Source organism: Castor canadensis, chromosome 12, assembly GCF_047511655.1.
Source record: "Castor canadensis chromosome 12, mCasCan1.hap1v2, whole genome shotgun sequence".
In the NCBI taxonomy this organism is placed as follows: domain Eukaryota; kingdom Metazoa; phylum Chordata; class Mammalia; order Rodentia; family Castoridae; genus Castor; species Castor canadensis.
In genome coordinates, this window is record NC_133397.1 from 89,115,351 (window position 1) to 89,136,217 (window position 20,867).

General features: G+C 37.5%; 1 protein-coding gene across 2 annotated transcripts in view; it reads left to right on the top strand.

Annotated features, from left to right (window-relative positions):
* Positions 1-917: 917 nt before the first annotated feature.
* The window catches only part of Il1rl1 (interleukin 1 receptor like 1), a 55,707-nt gene continuing 35,757 nt past the window's right edge, over positions 918-20,867 (top strand). The window contains exon 1 of one of the 2 annotated variants that reach the window (XM_074050449.1): positions 918-1,036. The gene's annotated coding sequence lies outside the window, so the exon portion shown is untranslated. Of the gene's footprint in view, positions 1,037-13,943; positions 14,085-20,867 lie in introns of those variants that run through there. The other variant, XM_074050448.1, reaches the window with a different exon arrangement.

Sequence of the window (20,867 nt, forward strand, 5' to 3'; positions counted from 1 at the left end):
TTTGTAAGTAAATATGATCACCAGACAAAAAGTGTTTCCAGCTAATAAGAGTTTCTGAATGTATAGGCAAAATACCTGGGGTGATGTCACAACTAGGGGAGGTGTTGGTACATATTAATTGATGCATAGATTCAAATGCTCTGAGTCACACATTCTTTTTAATAGCTGTTTGTCTCAGAAATAATGCTAAAAACCAACTGTAGTTATATAAAGGACACAAATTATCAACATAAAAAGATTGTACCACTTCCTAATATACATTAGCCATTTTTTTATTTGAATTTTGGAATTTACATGGCTATTGCAGCCCTTTCTTTGGGAATAAACTACAGGCTGTTGATTTTCTGTCCAATGCTCTTACCAAGGATTGCACTTGACTTGTTATTTGGGATGCCAGTACCACCTGCTAACTTAGATCAAATAGCACCAGTTCATCCTGGAACTCTTAACACTGAGTCTGGATGGAGTTCCCAAATCCTAGTGAGCATAGCTCTCCAGGAAAACATTACCAAAGGATCAGAGTTAGCAACCAGTTGGAGTTCATTAGTCATTTTCTATTTTCTTCATCTTCCCCTTTCTGTTTTAATCAGCCTTCCACATTATAGCATAGTAACATGTTAAGAAGATGACTTGGAGAAACTGCTGGGAGGGAGCTGGTATGTGACTCTTAGCACCACATATGTGTGACATTGAGTGTAGTTTGTTACTGTTGTAGTGGAGACAGCTGGAAATACAGGAGAACATGGGAGTTGACCTGGATGTGAGCATAGGAAAGACAGGAAGGTGTTGGGAGTGTAGAAAGTAGAGAAGTAGCAAGAAGATGACAACTGAATTTGAGATATAGGGAACTCAAAATAGAGAACAGCAATGGCAAAGAGAGTAGCATTGGAGCTACTAACTTACTAGTTTCAGCAAGAAATTCATCTGTATTTGGCTTTCAAAACAACTGGAAATGCAGGCTTGGGCAGAAGAAGAACCACCTGGGATGGAGATGTGCACCTGGAAGCCATCAATGAGGCAGGTGAGATATCCCAAGGTAAGTGTGCTGGGAGTGGGGACAGTGAGCCTGTGAGGGAGAGAACTGGGCTGCAGATAGTGGATATAGTGCTCTGATGGAAACTCGAGAGACACTTACAAGTAGGGTGCAGGAAGACACTCACCAAATGAAAGAGGAAATTTTCCTGAAGTGACATATAAAACGTAAACCCAGAGTTGCATTTTTTAGTGAAGTCAAAGTGAGTAAAAGTGCCCACTAAGTAAAATCAGTAGAAAAGGGAGTGATCCTACAAATTGCTCACTTGGATTTGGTCAACTTGGGTCATTGGTGATGGTAGAATGAAAGACCTGATTCTTTTTCTGCTTCCCTTTTAGACAAGCTTCCTCCATTTCTGACTTTCCATTACATACCCATTAACTTTACAGAAACAGTCATACAATAGAAAACAGTCACCTCCCTGTGATGAATTCTCAGACTTCTCATCTAGATGCTTACCAGCATTTGTTGCTTACCACTCTCCTTTCTTTAACTCTTCTTTTTCCTTGGCCTTTGTGGTAAGAGCCACCATTGGTTTTATATTAACTCTTTGACTGTTCTTTCAGGGACTTGAAGGTTACTTATCCATCACTACAGAACTGCCAGCATTGGACAAAGAAGTATGTTTACTCTCTTTTCTTTTCATTTTATATTCTTTCTCTGACCTCATCTACAACTGGGGCTGGAATTACCACTTATATCTAACAACTTCCATCTTTATATCTCCAGTTCTAAGTTTTGAGTTCATATGTTTATCTCTCTACTTGACATTGTGCTCTGATATCTTAAAGTACCTCTTATTTAAACATTTTCAAAACTTAGCTCAAGTTATCCTCTCCCCAACAAGCAAGCCCTGGTCTTTTTCCTCTGTTCCATTGCTTATCAAGTAGCATGGCATCCATTCTGTTGTGCAAGTTGAGAACCTAGAAGTCATCCTTACCACCTCTCCTTTCCCCCTTGTATCAATGTTATCAGAAAACCCTGCTAATTTTATTTCTTGTGTATCCTTTCTCTACCTCTACCATCACCTTAATTTAAAATACTCTAATTTATCCACCATCTCTAAGGCAAAAACTTCATTATTGATTTTGATATTGCAAACATTGCCCTCAAGTCCTTTGATGCATTTCACATTAATTAGTGAGGTGTGCATTCTACTCCCTTGACTCCGGCTGCACTTGGGACTGCATTGGCCATAGAAATACAATTAAAATAGCATCATGTGTCTTTGGAGCAGGGTCATTAAAACAATGATTCTTCATCTTGCTTGCTGGAGCACTCATGTTGGGAGCCCTGAGAAGCTAAGCCACATGGGGAGACCACATGTATGAATCCTACTTAGCAGTTCTAGTCTTTGTATCATCTCAGCCAAGGACCAGACAAGCAAGTGAACAAGCTTCTGGATGATTCCATCCCCTAACCATGAAGTCACCCCAGTTTTTAGTTCTTCTCAGCTAAAGTAGTCCTAAGTCCTCTTCTTTCTTCTTCTACCTCCTACCCTCATGGCTTCCTAATTTTATCTTTTTAGAAGATAGAACCATTTGGCATTATAACAAGGTTTCTCTAATCTGGTAAGGTTTGGGGTATTTTATTATCATCAACAGTAGCTGAAACACTAATATATTCCATTTATCTTCACATATTTCTTTCTCTTTCTTTTTTTGGTGGTAGTGGGCCTTGAACTCAGGGCCTCACACTTGCTAGGCAGACATTCTACCATTTGAGCCACTCTACTAGCCCTATCTTCACACACTTCTAATCTGTTAGAATAACCTCTCTCTTCACACTGTTAATTATGCCCCACTGCTCTTAGGCTAAGGATCAAAATTCTTAACTTGACCCAGAGCTCTCCACCTCTGTTGTGAAGCACACACCCTTTACTTTGTTCTCCAGTCACAGCGGTCTTTTCTCAGTTCTCTGAATTTGCCAGTTCCTGTTTACCACCGTGCTTTGCTTTACTTCCTTTGTGTATAATTCTCTTTGCTCCTGTCTATACACAATTCATGGCAGTCCACCTTACAAATTATGGATCAATTAATCTTCTTTAGAGAGACCTCTCTTGAGTACACACTCAAGGTTGGATTTCCCTATTGTATTCTTTGTAGGCCCCTACACCTCTCTACAATGGCACTTATCATTGTCAGAGGGACTTCATTTTGGAGGCAACAAGAGTAATTTTGAGTAGAGTAGTTGGTAGCTGAACTATTAATTTGGTTATGTAAAGTGCATTATAGTAAGTGATTTTACCCGTTGAGTTTTGGGTTACTCAGCTTTCTGTTGCTGTAACAAATACATAAGATAATAAACTTACAAGGAAGAAAGGTTTAACACTTGGCTCATGGTTTCAGTTTATAGTTGCTTGTCCCTGTTGCTTTTGGGCCTGTGGAAAGACAGCACATTTTGGTGAGTGCACATGGTAGAGAAAGCTGCTTAACTCATAGTGGCTGGGAAGCAAAAGAAAGAAGACACCAGGGTACAACAATCTCCTTTGAGAGCACATTCCCAATGACCAAACTCCCTCTCCACTTCATAAAGGTGCTACATTCTCCCAATAGCACCATATGCTTGTAACCAAGCTTTAATACATGTGCCTTTGGTGGCACATACGACAACAGGTTTGTTTGTTTACTATTATAAATATTTAATTGCTGTCTGTTTCCCACACTACACTGTCAGCATTACTAGGGCAGAGGCCATGTCTTCATTTGTTTCCAGTAATGTTCTTGCTGCATTGCATGGAATTAAACACTTTACATGCACTCTGTATGTATTTGTGACAGGAATAAACAAACCTTGGTTGTCTGTTTATAAGAATGACATTTTTAAACAATGAACTATATTTATAGCTGAGGGTATGGGAAAGGCAGATAGATGGAGAAGTTGTAAGTCTATTCTTGAGGAAATTGCTGTCTAGTTGGAGAAATGGGCTAGGTACATAAATTCCTTTGATGGTTAAGCATCACACCATGACTCACACTGTGCTAGGTACTTTGATTATTTAATTTATTCTTCAAGCACGAAAGAAATGAGTATTGTTATATATTATTTTACAGATTAGAGAACCAAAGCTTAGTGAGATTAAATAACTAGTCTAAGGTTACATAGCTAGTAAATGATTCAAATTTCCAGGAGAAGGAATTTTGGCTTTATTTTGTAAATAATAGTGATTATTAAGTAATTTAGAGACTGCCATAATCAAAACTGATCCTTCAGCACCTATGATAGAGCACATGATATTAGATTAGATTTGTTACTACAGACAATTAGAAAATTAGATAATAAACAAAAATTTTCCAGATTTTGGAAAACAGATACTGTATATCTCAAAAAAAAGAAAGAAGAAAGGAAGGAAGGAAGGAAAGAAGGAAGAAAGGAAGAAAGAAAGGAAAGAAAGTAGAAAGAAAGAAAGAAAGAAAGGGAAATGTCTACATTACCCCAGCTTTTTGCAGGGGTGCCACTTTCTGAACTGCGGTGAAGGACATGGAACACGAACACTGCTGATAAGAGAGCAATATGAGTTTGAGATTATGGAGGTGGCTTGTATTTGTGGGAAAGGATACTGGAGAAAAGGAGCTATTCAAAGAAGTGCTGGAACTCTCCATAGGGGTTCTTTTGGAGGTGTAAACAAATATTAAGCTGCACATCACAGGATGAGATTCCAAGATGATAGACTAAATTCTAGTTTCAAGTTAAGAATAACTGCAAGGGAGATTTGAGTTGAAAATAGAGCCTAAAGACAGGTAAGAGAGATTCAGGGTCTAATCAGCTGGGGTGGAGAGACATTATCGATATCGTGAGTATTCAGGGGAGACTTTAGAAGGGCCACTCATAAGCAGTAAAGCTAATGTACTCTCAGTAGAGACAGCTGTAGACTCACACACATGAAGCTTACAAAGGTTTATTATAAAGCAACTTGATTCAAGCAATCTACTTTTATTATACTAAGATTCAAAATTCAAGGAAAATAACAAAATCCAAACACACAATAACATAGAATCTAAAATACCCAACATGTAATTAAAATCACTAGATATTCAAAAAAGCAGGAAAATATGAGCCAAAAATCAATAGAAAAGTCAATAAACAGAAATAGATGCAGATATGACATGGATGATGAAATTAGAAGGTAAAGATTTTAAACACTTATTTTAATTATAGCAAAGGTTTAAAGAAATGATAACCACTGTGAAGGATAACATAGGACATCTAATGCTAAAGTGGAAATAAACAAAAAAAAGCAAATGAAAATTTTATAACAAAAATACAGTATCTGCAATGAAAAGGTCATGCGTGGGATTAATAGAAGTTAAAACTACATAGAAGAAGAAAATATCAATGGACTTGAAGGCAGTTTAATAGAGGCTTAAGAGACTGTACAGTGTGGGGAAAGGCTCAAAGACTAAAATAAAGCAGTCTACAAGAGGCGGGAAAGGCAAAGAAAATGTTAGAGGTTGAAAAATATCGAAACAACCTGCCTTTATATGAATATAATATTATGCACTGTACTGTAAGTTGTTGAATATTAGGGGAGTATGGTGATAGAGAATGAGTAAGTAATGGGGAGTTAATTTGATTAAAGCATGAGGTATACAGGTCTGAAGTACTAAGGAGAACCCACTTGGATTATCAATACACAGTTTTAAAAAATGAAGGGCAGGAGGGAAAAAGAGATCTTTTCTGGGGTTAGGAACCACTGGGAGGTGGGTGGACACAAGGAAAGGGGGAATGAGGGTGTTTATGGTAGATGTGCTCTGTATCCATATATGAAAACAGAAGAATGAAGCCTATTGAAATTGTTCTAAGATGAGGGAAGTGGGGTTGGAGGGAGAACCACAGATGGGGTGAATCTAGGTCAGATTTATTGTTAGCACATATGTAAATGTCACAATATATCCCCTTGCACAAGTACTATCTGCTGATAAAATCATAAAAAATAAAATAAAACAGCCTAACACACATACAAGTAAAATTCCGGAAGAAATTTAAAAAAAGATTAAGGAACAGAAAATTTTGAAGAGAAAATCATGGGAAAATTTCCAAAATTTGATGAAAAAAAAATAAACCCACTGTTTCAAGAATCATAACAATCACAAACAGATTAGATTTTTTAAGAGACATAGCAGAGTCAAATTGTTGAAAACCAGTGACACAGAGAAAATTTAAACCAGAGGAGAGCAAAGTAACAGCAGAAGATTGATAAGAATAACTATTATATTGTCAGAAACAATCACAAGCCAAGAAATAACAGACCACTTAAAAATGTTAAAACAGAAAAAAAAGTTAAATTATAATCCTATATCCAAAGAAAATATCTTTTAAAAATTAGGGTGAAATAAAAACATTTTTTGTTTAATCAAACATGAGAAAAATTCATCTCCAGCAAGCCTTTCAAAAAGAGAAGTTAAAGGAAGTTGCTCAGGATAGTGAAAAGTTTTAAAATATCTGGGCCCAATTATTATATAAAGTCATTCTTTTATGGGAAAAAATAATCCTCAGACTGACTTTTAAAAACATATTTGGATATTTATTTTTTTGCCTTATTTTCAATATTTCTTGAGCACCAGGATACCTTATGTTTGTTCAACTTGGGAGATACCTTTATTTAAATTGGGGATTTCCCACTCATTTTTGTCTTTGGTATTCCATAGAATGAATATGCTGGGGAAACTGAGGCAAGTGTGCAGAGAATATACAGGAAGAGAGAAGAGAGGTCACTGATGTGGTCTTGGTAACAGAAGAGGAGAGTCCAAACAGAATGTTGCAGAGGGCAGTAAGAAGAAACATTTGAGGAAGATACTCCTGTGGTTGAGAATCAGTGAGATCTGAAACTTGGCTGGGTATGAGGGGAAGGGAGAGGTGTGCTGAGTTAGGGATCCCAGGCACCATTAATAAAAAACGGTACTAAAAAATAAAAATTAAAAAATGCTTTCTACATTTCGGGGAAGGCAGGTGGTGTGAAAACTAGAGAAAGAATTGGTGAGGGAGAAGAAGAGTCAAGAGAGACAAGCAAGAATGCTCCTTTGCCCGGCCGTGGGGCATAGGGTGCCCTTGTCTGCTGGCTCAAAGCCTGGGTTCTGAAGTCATAAAGATTGGGGTTTAAATATTAGTTCAGCTGTGTGCCCCAAGCTTCAGTTTCCTCTCTTTAAAAATAGGAAAACATTGGTTCCTTCCTTGAATTATCCGGAAGATTAAATTAAAAACAGAATATGTAAATATTTGGCACAGCGCCAGCCACATAGTGGCAATGTAGAAGAAATGTAGTAACTGTGACTGTTATTATAGAGTCCTGAGTGATGCAGTCTCTGTGACTAGTATAACTGAGTCCTAAGTTAAGTTACCATGACCACTGCTATCTGGTCTCAGAGTCCTTTGTAACTTGGTATTTGCACTATGATCAGAGTCCTGCAGGCTAGCGTGGAAAGGGAGGGCCAAAGAGTGACTTAGTGAAGGCAGATTAAGGGCAATAGAGACTGAGAAGAGCCTCTGAACTTTGTGTTTAGGATGTGATAGCCTTCTCTGAGAATAATAAAGGAGCGGCAGGTGAGATAACCAGACTTCAGGGTTAAGCGGTATAGAACTGTTCCTGAGTCATGAAAAGGTAGACCAGTGAGTTGAGAAGTAAACCCAGCCCTTAGTGGAAGGGTGGCAAGGTGGAGGAGCTGTTTCTTTTGTTTTTGTTTTCCTAGGAGTAGGACCACTGAAGGCTGGGACATGCTTGGGGTCTGAGAGGAATTGTCTAATGAGGGAAATTGCAAAGGAAAGTGGAGAGATTATGGCAGGTGGCATGAGATTCTGAGATGAGAACAGGGTGGGCTGAGAGAAATTTTATTCTTTAACATGAGATGGGAAGAAGAAGAAAGTGGGTGAAGACAAGGATATCTTGAGTTGAAAAGTGTAGTGAGATGTGTATTTAAAAAATTATCAGTTAGAAGACACAAACACACTGATAGAGGTGTGGTAGGTACTTGATCAGGGTGGGATAAGGGTGATGCTAGGACTTGGAATGGGACTGGGGTTTGATAGGGGGACCACTGGGGCAAGTAGAAGAGTTGAGACAGTCATGGTGACTGGTTAGGAGCGCAGGGGAGGTGACCAATGGCTATGTGAACAGAACCAACTATGGTCAGGTCAAAGGAAGCATAAACAGCTAAGGCAAAGGCCACAAAGATGGAAGCAGGATAGGTGAATCAGAGTCCACCTTCATACAGAAGAGCCACAGCAAGAATCCACCTTGTCAGAGACCTGCTCAAACACTTCAGGTGGGGCTCACTGGCATTCTAAAACCATTTCCTGCAACCAGTCCTATCCCCTGGCTGCATGCAGAATAGCCCCTGATGGCTTGTGGAAAGCCCAGGGAAACCTTATACCAGGGCCAGGGAAGGATCAACCTTCCCTTCTGCCTTGGCTCAGTACTGGGTCCAGGATACTAAGTCCCTGTGCCAGCTGACACTTGCAAGCAACAGAAATCTGTGGTGCTTGGAGCTACCTAGGACCTCAAACCCTGTGTAAGCAGTGCCAAGGGCAAGAGGACTGTGCTTCCCAAATAGCCAGTGTAGGTCAGAGCTGGGTAGTTTATAAAGAGATGAAGTTGGATTAACTTCAGATCTTTCTTCAAAATAACATTGCAGCTTGAAAATCTGAAACCTCCTGGGGCCATTTATATCTGACAGGACCCTTCTCTCCTTGGAAATACAGGTAGAGGATAGGGGTGAGAAAAAGTTGTGAAGTAGAAGTTTTCCAGCAATTTTGTTCTTACGGGTTGTCCAAAGCAAGTGACTAATATGGTCTGAAAATAACATATTGAGACATCCTGCTGAAGGAACCCATTCCACTCATACCTCTCTTCTCTAGGTGTTGGACAAAAAAGCAAATGTATATTATAAAGCAATTCATATTAAAATGTGAATACAAAGGGATTCGGGTTAGCCTGCACTGCCTAGTTACATTTCAACAAGGGTATTAACCCAGAGGAATTTTTTTTAGGGGATGTGGTGGTAGTAATGTATATTCCCAGGTCCTCTCAAATTCCATCACATGTGAAAAACAGCATGTGCTGTCTAAGTAATGGATGAAGAATGTTCTCTTGTACATGGAGAGTTTATGTTGGTTAAAGCTTCTGCTTTACACCCATTAGTTAAAACACCAACATCATTTGTTGACTTAGAATTTTTTTAAAGAACACCCAGATCCATAAGATAAGAGCCATGCTTTGTGTCTCCATAATTCTACAATTTTCTAAGGTGTGCTTTCTATAGGATCTCACTCAATTCTCTCAGTAGCCTTGTAAGTACCACCATTATCTTTATTTTGCAGATCTGTGTTCAGATCTAGTAAGTGGTAGAGCCAAGGCACCAAACTCAAGTTGACTTGTTTTAGCATTTGGACTTCACCTTGTGAAACTTCATTAGTCTGGTCTATGAATTATCACTTCCAATTCATCAGCATTTTCTGCTCATAGGATCTCATAAAAGATCGTAGTCTCAGAATATGCAAATATGCAGCTAAATTTGCACCATATGTCTAGATTCATGGTGAGAAAGAATAGTTTTGCTGTTATTAAAAAAACATGATTGGGAGCTGTGACAGCAGATTTTGTCAACTTTGAAAAGAGAGGGAAGACAGCAGGGAAATGACTCAAACATTGTATGCACATGTGAATTAAAAAAGACAGCAGGAACTTAAAGAAAGGGAGCCAAGCAGTGCAGTTGGCAAGTTGTGGGGAGGAGAATAAAGATACTTAAGATAAGCCAGGAGGGAAGAGGTGGGGGGCTGGGGAAGAAAGATGTACAGAGAAAGCAGAGGGAAAAGAAGAGAAAGGAAGGGAGTCAGAAAGACAGTGGGGAGGGTGACATGGTGGAACCATCAGATGGCAGATATGTAAAGTATCATGGCTAAGCGCACAAGGCCTTTGAACACTTCATCACTTTTTAGGGGAAGTAGTTGCAACAAATGGGAAATGTAATGTGATACCATCAGAAAGAGGTGCTTGATGTCTATGCAAGGGTCTAGCCTTTCTTTTAGGGACCCCTGCAGGATGCATTACCTCTGTAACCCAGTTCCTGAAAGCTTCCCAGCTCAACAGTAAATGCTCATCAGTAGGACCAGTTAGCAGTTGATTGAAAGAGACAAAGGAGTACTGGGAGCTGTGGGAACACAGCAGAGCAGCCCCACTGCAAACATTGGTCAATTAAGCTCATCTTCATATTTAAGCCATAAGAAGTGGGGACAGAGAACCACTCTATGTACCCTTACTAACTGTCAGGTGATTTATAAGTGCCTTTGAGGGCAGTTTTGGGGGCAGAAAAGACTATTCATGGATTTATTTTAGTTTTAAAATTAATATTCATACAGAGAACTGTAGAGGGGGGTGAATTCATGCATGATATATTTGATACATTGTAAGAACCTGTGTAAATGCCACAGTGTACCCCCACCCAGTACAACAATAAAGGAAAAAAAATAAAATTAATATTCATTTTGTGAAAGATCAATTTGAAAATAATATGACATTTATAAATGTAGAACATTTAAAAAAACTTTAATGTCAAGTTATCCCATTGCAAATTTAACAAGCTAAATATCTTTAAATATTTAAACTGCATTTATAAATTTAATGCAAAATTCCAAGTACTAAATTAATTCTTTTTTTTAAATTAATTTATTTTTTATTATTCATTTATTCACACGAGCATACGTTGTTTGGATCATTTCTCCCCCCTACCTCCCACCCCCACCCTCTCCCCTCCACCCCCTCTTCACTTCCAGGCAGAACCTGTTCTGCCCTTATCTCTAATTTTGTTGAAGAGAAGACATAAGCCTAATAAGAAAGACAAAGTGGTTTTGCTAGTTAAGGATAGCTATGCAGAGAGATTCCTGGCCTGCTTCCATGTACAAATATGTTACAATCCAAGTTTATTCATCTCTAAGTGATCTTTACATTGGTTCCTGATCCCCTTCTCATGTTGATCTCTGTTGCTTTAAGGTTTCTGTATTAGTTCCTCTGGATTTGGGACATTGAACACTTTCATGTTTTGGGTTTTCTACCTATCCCCATACCTCCCATGTGTGCTCTCCCCTTGTCATGTGACCCAAGTCGAACCACATTGCTGTAATTGCCCTAGATCTAAAGTCCACATATGAGGGAGAACATACGAATTTTGTTCTAACCTTGCTCAGAATTATGTTCTCCAGTTCCATCCATTTACTTGCAAAGGATAAGATTTCATTCTTCTTCATGGCTGAGTAAATTCTGTTGTGTATAAATACATTTTCTTGATCCATTCGTCAGTGGTGGAGCATCTTGGTTGTTTCCATAACTTGGCTATTGTGAATAGCGCTGCAATAAACATGGGTGTGCAGGTGCCTTTGCAGTAACCTGTGTCACATTCCTTTGGGTATATCCCCAGGAGTGGTATTGCTGGATCATATGGCAGATCTATGTTTAGATTTTTAAGAAACCTCCATATTGTTTTCCAGAGTGGTTGCACTAGCTTGCATTCCCACCAGCAGTGTACGAGGGTTCCTTTTTCACCACATCCTTGCCAACACCTGTTGGTGATGTTTTTGATGATGGCTATTCTAACAGGGGTGAGGTGGAATCTTTGTGTGGTTTTGATTTGCATTTCCTTTATGGCTAGAGATGGTGAGCATTTATTCATGTGTTTTTTGGCCATTTGAATTTCTTTTGAGAAAGTTCTCTTTAGTTCAGTTGCCCATTTCTTTATTGGTTCATTGATTTGGGGAGTTTAGTTTCTTAAGGTCCCTGTATATTCTGGTTATCAGTCCTTTGTCTGATGTGTAGCTGGAAAATATTTTCTCCCACTTTGTGGGTGGTCTCAATTAAAAAGCTTCTGCACAATAAATTAATTCTTACAAAGTTAAGTTCTCTTAGAATTCCAGTGCTACACAAGAGCTTACACTTCATATATAAACTTCATAAAGATTCTATTTAAAATTGCAATTCTAAATCAATTACTTGATTATGCTTTAAAAAAAAAGAGTTGCAGGGAGCTGGGGAGGTGGTTCAGTAGTAGAGCATCTGCTTTATATTCTCAGTGACCTGGTCTCAATCCCCAGTCTCACACTCAAAAAAATCAGGACTATTATTATAATAGGTCAACTTTTAAGACATTATAAATATAAAGTTCCAAATATATTCAGATTTCTTAATACAAAAAATTATACATATTCTTTCATTGCATACTGGTATGTGTGCATATATACACATATTCATATAAGTATGTAAATATATACATATATATACTCCTGCCCTGTGTAAACACCACTGAGTTCAACACGGGTCCCACAATCCATACACTTTAAAATTGTTAATGGATATTAAAAGTGACCCTGTGGTTATGGATCCCACCTCATGAATTTGTCTTGATTTGGGGTCATAAATACAAGGTCACCTACTGATAAATTGTAGAAAATACTCACAATAACTTGTACATACCTGTTATTTCAGCATGTTTTCAGGCTTTGCTAATGGATTTGTTTAAAGTCTGGATATGTCCTGAGTTTTAAAAGCCCTGACTGCTACGTACAATATTGACCCCTGTCATATAGATAGTCACAGCTGTATGGCATGCCGCCTGGTTCTTAGGACCAAGATGCTGGAGCCTAGAGCAAGCAAAATGAGGAAAGCAGGCTCCTTGGCAGCATAACAAATGGGGGTGTGACAAGCCAAAGAAACATTCAAGATTTTATGGTGAGGATTAAAAGAGATGATCTGAAAAGATGCCTCACAGAGGTTTTGTTAAATGCCAGGTGTTCAAATGTTCGTTGAGGGCTGGAGGAATGTCTTAAGTGGTAAAGCACCTGCCTAGCAAGCACAAGGCCCTGAGTTCAAACTCCAGTACTACCAAAAAGAAAAAAGCCTAAAAAATATGTGTTGATTCAAAAGTTAGTTGAAAAGGAGAAAGAGAAGTTGAGGAAGAAGAGAAAATGAAAGACTCAAAAGTAGTTTTAATCCCCTATCACTGTCACTACTGTAACCTCTGTCCTTTACTCTAGCATGGATGACTGGGGAGGAGATTGTAGATACAATCTGGGAAAACTGTCCCTCATGTTGTCAGTCTTGATTAGCATCTCTGAGTCACTTTGTATATGTTATGCTTTGTGCATTAGTCAGAGTAGAAAACAGGAGACTGAAAAATAGAGTGGCTTAAACAAGATGTCTGTTTGCTCTTCTCTCATATAACTGGGTAAGCAAGTGCTCTTCCGGTTGGTAGATGGATCTGCTTCATGGACTCACTCAGGATCCCTGCTTCTTTCTACTTGCTGCCCTGCCATTCTGTAGGCTGTGGTCCTCATCATCTTGTTGGAAAGGAAACTAACAGTTATTAAGGACCTACTATTGCAGATGCTGCTAGTTTTCTCACGTTATTATCTTATTCATACTACTCAAAGTTGTTGATATACCCTTTTTGCAGATAAAGATATTGTGGCTTGAATAGAATTTAGAAGATTTTCCTAAAGATTAGACTCAAGTCTCCTTCTAGGAAAAGTGGTACTAGAAGGGAAACGGATCAAAAGACATGTCAACTACATTGAGTAGAGACCACCATTTACACTGGGTTTGTTTTAGAATAGGTCATGAATTAGCTTGTGGTTTTGGATATATCCCACCCTATCACCTGGCCTCATTGTCACTAATGGTGAAGAGGGAGGAGGGTGTTGATGTTCTTCCGATATCCTTCATTCAGAGTTCTACTTCTCAGTTCTCCCTGTTGACTTTTGCTCTGAATTTTGGACAGATACTAACTGATACAATCCATTTTACCAAGAACCTTATCTGATGACACTTAACTGACTTTTGAAAAGTGAAATAGTGTCTTTTTGGCAGGCTTTTCGAAACAATGTTCAAAAGCTCCTGCTTGATTTTCACTTGCCTTTGGCATCAATTGTAGTAACAGTTGTGTGGAGAAGCTCAGACTGAGCTGATGTCACTGGACTGATGGGGCCTTGGTGAAGGAAACACAGGATTCCTCTCTGATTTCACCCTTCAGCCAAGAACAGGGCCCAGAAAATTAACTCATTTACTTAGAAGGTAAATATTAAAAGTTTTTCTGATTTTCACCAACTTGGTAAATAAAAAGTATAGTAAGTCTAAAATGTGTTTGTATTTTGAGAGTACAGAATATTTATATATAGTTATTGGTCATTTGTATTCTTCTTTGGTAAATTGTTGGTTTATTGATTTTTTAAAATCTTTTTTTAATTGACTGGCAAAGTCCTCTGATGCATTAAGGATATTAAAGCCTATATACCATGAGTTTTCTCCCCTAGCTTCATATGTTTTAATTTGCTCAAGAATTTATGTAAACTATTGATGGAAGTTGTTAGGTTTTTTCATTCCAGACAGCCTCAGGTTTGGATGGATATTTCTATTCTTAAAGGCTGTTGACATACAACATTTTTTAAATGTTATGTGGTAAGAGTTTTATATTTTCTTTGATGATTTCTTGTTCATTTTGTCATGGTTGTTTGTCTAGACTGCTGTCCCCATGAAGACAGAAATTTTCTGTTTTTCCTTCTTAGTTACTTAGTGTCTAACATATGACTTGGAAAGGGAACATGCATGGTAAATGTTTCCCAAGTAAATAAATAGAAGGGTATGAGAAGCAAGGGCAAGATTTCTTTGTTGCCACTCAAATCAGTAGAATCCATGTTCAGTCCTGGACTTGGCAAAAGTAGGCTTGGAAAATGGGAGTACAGATGGTTAACAGTTAAAAATTACGCCAGGAAGCTGGAGAACAGCATTTGTAAAATGGTTACAAATGATTAATCACAGGAGGTTGCTAGAGAAAGAATCCCCCACAGTGAAGAAAGTCTTTACCGAGGCATACCTTTATGTCATGATTTCCTTTTCTTCTTGCCTCTTTAGTATAAGGAGACACATTGTCAGAATTACGTTAGATATCATTTTGCCTGCATTAGAAGGCAAAAAGTCTTTTTTGATTATCTAGAACATGTCTTTCTGTGCCCCTTGCAAATATTGGAGCCAGAATTCAGAATCTTGTCAGTGTTTTTCATTGGAGAGAGAGAGAGAGAGAAGAGGAAGAGGAAGAGGAAGAGGAAGGAGGAGGAGAAGTAGGAAGGGAGGGGAGGGGCAAGAGAGAAGAGAGGAAGGGAGAAGGGAGGAAAGGAGAGATATTGTGTGTATGTGCACATGTGTGTGTGTGTTTGTGTGTGTGAATGCAGGAAAGAAGGAACATCCTGCTATAAACAGGGAGATCTTAGTCTTATCTTTTCACTTAAGGCCTTTAGTCTTGAATAGCTCAAGTTTGTGCTGTCTTTGCCCTGTTGTTGTTTTGTTTGCTTGTTTGTTTGTGGTGCTGGGAATTGATTGTAGGGCCTTATGTGTGGTGAACAAGCACTCTTACCACTGAGCTATGTATCAAACCCATACCTCAAAAGTTTATACTCTTGAATGGTATAAAACTTTGGGGTTTTTGTGTGTTCTAGGTTCTGCCTTATGAGTAATAGAGGTCTATTTTTCCAGACTAGAGACTGGAGTGTTCATTACTATCATGTATACCTTAGATAGAAATATGAATGTGATAAACTATTGACAAGTTAAAGTTAGAAACATATTTGTTATAATAATGTGTTATATGAATACACTTCATTGTAGGAAATAGTAAATTCAGAGGAGCAAAAAGGTAGGAAAAAAACCCATCTAACACCCTACTCCTGTAGATAAACAACACCAAGATTCTTGTTTCCCGGGCATTTCTCTATGTCTATGTGTGTATGTGAGCATATGTGTGCATGTGTGTGTGTATTTTAATATGTTAGGATAACATAGATTACATTTAAAATACGTGATTTTATTGCTTTTATTGAGCTATAATTAGCATAATAAATTGCACATACTTAAACTATAAAGTTGAAAGTCTGATAAGTTTTGACATAGGCATATACTTGTGAAACCATCGCCACAATCAACACAGCAATCATACCCATCACTCTCCAAAATTTCCAAACAACTTTTTGAAATCTCCTCCTCTCCCACAGAAAGCATCACTGATCTCACTTCTGTTTTATAAATTAATTTGTGTTTTCCAGAGGATTCATATAAAGGAATTTTATGTAAGGGAATCACACAGCATGTTCTCTGTTCTGCCTGACTTCTTTCATTCGGCATAATTATCTTGAAATCCATCCATGTTGAATGCATCAACATGCCATTGTTCTCTTACAGTTTCTAAATTCCCTATTCACTTTTAATATCTGCAGAAACATCATTCCTGATGTGAGTAATATGTCTTCATTCTTTTTTTTCTTTAATGTGGCTAGAGATTTTTCAACTTTATTGATCTAAACAAACCAGCTTCTGATGTTGATTTTTCTTCCTTGTTTTCTGTATTCTGTTTCATTGTTTTCTGCTGGTTTATATTATTTTTCTTTTGACGTCTTTGAGTTTTTTATTGTTCTTCCTGTACTAGTTTCTTAATGTGGTAGCTAGGTTTTTTCTTTTCTAACATAGGCATTTAGTATTGAAAAACTTCCTCTTCAATTGTATCATCCAAATTTTGATTTTGTGCTTTTTGCTTCCATTCAGCTCAGACCACTTCCTCACTTCCCTTTTGAGTTCTTCTTTGCACTTAGGGTTGCTCAGAGGTGTGTTATATTCTTTCCAAGTATTTGCAAAGTTGGTACATGTCTTTGTTATTGGTTTTCTGACTTAATTCTATTATCAGATGACATACTTTGTACACCCGTGGTCCTTTTGACTTTACTGAGATGTGTTTTAGGGACCAGTAAATGTCCCATAGACACTTGAGAGGATTGTTTTACAGCTACTGTGAGAATTCTGTAACTGTCAATTTGGTTCTGTAAATGTCAATTATAATTGGAGAACATCATTCTGAGTGAGGTTAGCCTGTCCCAAAAAGACCACAAATCGTATGTTCTCCCTCATATGCGGACATTAGATCAAGGGCAAACACAACAAGGAGATTGGACTTTGATCACAGGATAAAGCGAGAGCACATGAGGGAGGTATGAGGATAGGTAAGACACCTAAAAAACTAGATAGCATTTGTTGCCCTCAACGCAGAGAAACTAAAGCAGATACTTTAAAGCAACTGAGGCCAATAGGAGAAGGGGACCAGGAACTAGAGAAAAGGTTAGATGAAGAAGAATTAACTTAGAAGGTAACACACATGTACAGGAAATCAATGTGAGTTAACTCCCTATATAGCTATCCTTATCTCAACTAGCAAAAACCCTTGTTCCTTCCTATTATTGCTTATACTCTCTCTTCAACAAAATTAGAGATAAGGGCAGAATAGTTTCTGCCTGGTAGTGAGGGGTCAGTGGGGGTAAGGGATTGGGCAGGGGGAACAGGGGAGAAATGACCCAAGCATTGTATGCACATATGAATAAATTAAAAATTAAAAAAAAGGTCAATTATATAAAATTGGTTGACACATTGGCTGACATATGTCACATTGTTTTTCAAGTATTCTGTGTCCTTACTTATTTCATGTCTATTCTATCAATTATTGAATCTGACTATAATTCAAGATTTCTGTATTTCTCCCTGCAGTTTTAGAAGTCCTTTTCTCATATACTTTGAACTTCCATAATTACAACTGTGAACCTCTAGAGCTGTTATACTCTCTAGATAAACTGACCCCTTTATCAATATGAGGTGATTCTCTTTATTCCTAGCAATATGTGACTTTTTGATCTAAAATCTATTTTGTCTAAAATTAATATAGCTATGCCAGCTATGTTTTGATTGGCTTTCATGTGAAATATTATTTTTTCCTTTAACTTTTAACCTATTTGTATCATTGTATTTAAAGCTGAATTGTTGCTGGGCTTTTTCTTTTTTAATGCAATCTGACAATCTCTACTTTCTAGTTGAGGCACTTGCATGTACATTTCATAGAATTATTGATATAGCTGCTTCCAATCTTACCTCCTTGTTCGTTTTCTATTTTCACACCTCTTCCTTATTTTTCATTTCTCCTTATTGTATGCTTTATGATTCTAATTTTTATTCTTTGTAAGCACCTTCACTATAACTCTCTGTTGTGCTAATTTAACAGTTCATAGTATACTTCTTTTAATAGCACAATCTGCCTTCAAGTGATATTTTACCAACTCACTTATACTATAAGTGCTTTACCACAGTTTACTATTGTCATATATTTCACTTCCACATATATTATAAACCTTAAATTATTTTTTATTTAAGTAATCAATTATATTTTAAGGAGTTTAAATAATAGATAATAAAAATCTTTATATTTAGCCAGAGTTGCCATTTCTGGTGCTCTGCATTCTTTTGTGTAATTTAGATTTCTATTTGATATCATTTCCTTCTATCTGAAGGACTTTCCTTCAAAATGCTTTGTGGAAATTGCCTGTTGTTGATCAGTTTTTTCAGCTGTTGTATATTTGAGAAGGCCTTTATTTCACCATCATTTTTTTTTTGAGATGAAAAACCAAGTTTGATTTTTATTTATCTATTTTTCCCCCACCCCATTTCTCCCCATTCACTATACAGACCAGTACATGGCCTGGTCTGACATGTATATGGGGTATCATCATCATTTTTGAATAATAGTTTTATTAAGTAAAGAATTCTGAGGTGACTTTTGCTTTCACTACTTTTTCGTGGTATTGGAGTTTAAACTCAGGGTCTCTTGCTTGCTAGGCTCTACCACCTAAGCCCTGCCCCAAGCCCTTTTGCTTTGATTGTTTTTTAGATAGGCTCCTGCTTTATGCCTGGGCCTGCCTGAACCATGATCATCCTATTTAAACCTCCTGCATAGTTGGGATAACAGGTGTGTACCTCCACACCCATGCACAACTTATTTGTTGAGATGAGGTCTTGTGAACTTTTTGCCCAGGTTACCCACGAATTGCAGTCTTCCCAGTCTTGGCTCCCAAGTAGATAGGATTACAGGTGTGAATTACCTCACTCAGCCCCTTTCAGTTCTTTCTACAGTTTGGTCCACCATCCTCTCACTTAGATTGCTTCTGAAGCAAAATCTAACTACATGTTTTTATCTCTTATTTTTAAGAGTTATCATTATATTTAGTGCTTGAGTTCACTGAGTTTCTTGCACTGGGAGGTTTTGTAATTTTCACTAAACTTCTAGCACTTTTGGTCCTTATTTCATCAAAGGACTCTTTTGTGTCCTTTTTGCTCTCTGTGTTTCATTTTGTGTGCACAGCCCCACACCTTCTATGAAAATCTAGATAGATACATGTAGATGATTCATGATTTATGATGTTTCCATTCAACTTACATTTTTTTTGAGTTTTCAATATTTGGACTTCAACTTTTCCCTTGTTAGTGACATACTGTATGGTCCTCTTGCAATGCTGGGGAGTGATATCGGGCCACAGTTCTAAATCAGCTACAAGATCATGAGGGTGAACAACCAATAGCATGTACTTGGTTGCTAAGCTGTGATGTTTGGTAGGCTAGGTGTACTAAAGGCTTGCAATAGTTTCAATCTAATATAGGTTTTCTTTTTTTTTTCATTTTTCTTTTATTATTCATATGTGCATACAAGGCTTGGTTCATTTCTCACCCCTGCCCCCACCCCCTCCCTTACTACCCACTCCGCCCCTTTAATATAGGTTTTCAAGACATAACCTCATCATAAGTCAAGGATCATAAATGACACATACACGTGGTGTTTTTCCAGCCTTTGCTTCCCCTCAGTTTATGGTATATTCAGATGTGGAGGAATCAATTTAAGTTTTGCCATTATGATTTCTACCTTCATCATTGTGCTTAGAAAGCCAATATAACTCCCATTTTGTTATAAAGTAAATATTTAATTCTATCTATTTGTAGCTCTGGTGTTTTAGTTTCTACTTTTAAATTTGTAATCCATTTGGGATATAATTTTTTCATTCATTGAGATTTATTTTTACATCGTTTACAATAGATTTGCAATGCATAAACTTTTGTGATGGATAAATTAAATCTAAAATGGTCTTAATGCCATTTACTTAAAAAGAATTCTTTCTCCCAAAGTTCATATGCTGACTTTTTAAATCTTGTGATAAGTTTTTATTAGTGTTCCACTGGGCTTCTAGATTTTTATTCTTTTCTGTTCAGCTGTTTGTCTCCTCCTGTGATTGTGCCATCTCAGTTTAATTCCTGAAGCCTAAGAGAGAATGTTTAGAAGGAGAGAACACCCATCCCTTAAACTTTTACTGCGTGTTGCATTTTCCTGACTGGTCTCATGTATGCCAGGAAAGCTGAGAAGCAGTGAAGACCTCCCTCCTCCAGCTGACAAGCAGTGTGGGTCAGACATTCCTCTACTTCTCAGGCACTCAGTGATCCCATCAGTAAGGTGGGGTGCTTACAGTCCAGAGCTATAAAATCTATCAGGTGCTGGTAGGCACTAAATACAAAATTAGTTTTGCTTTATGGGTTTTTTTTTTGTACTGGTATTGAAGGTCAAACCTAGGGTCTTCCATATGCTAAGCAAGCTCTCTACTACTGAGCAACAGACCCAGTTTTGCTAATTTTATTCATTCTCCAATTTAATTTTAGAATTATTTTGTCAAATTCCAAAGAAATCATTATTTGTTTTATTATTGAGTATTCCCTTCTGGAAGCATGATAGTATTCTCTATTTACTTATTTCTTTTATATCTCTCAGCAAATTTTATATTTTTATTATAGACCATCTAGCTGTACATATTTATATGTACCTCACACAATTACTTTAACACACTCTCAGAAATAGCACTGATTGAGTATTAGAGTGTGAGAAATTTTTCCTTTGCAATTTTCTCTACATTTTTAAATTTCCTCACCAGGCATTCTTTATGTAGTTAGAAAAAC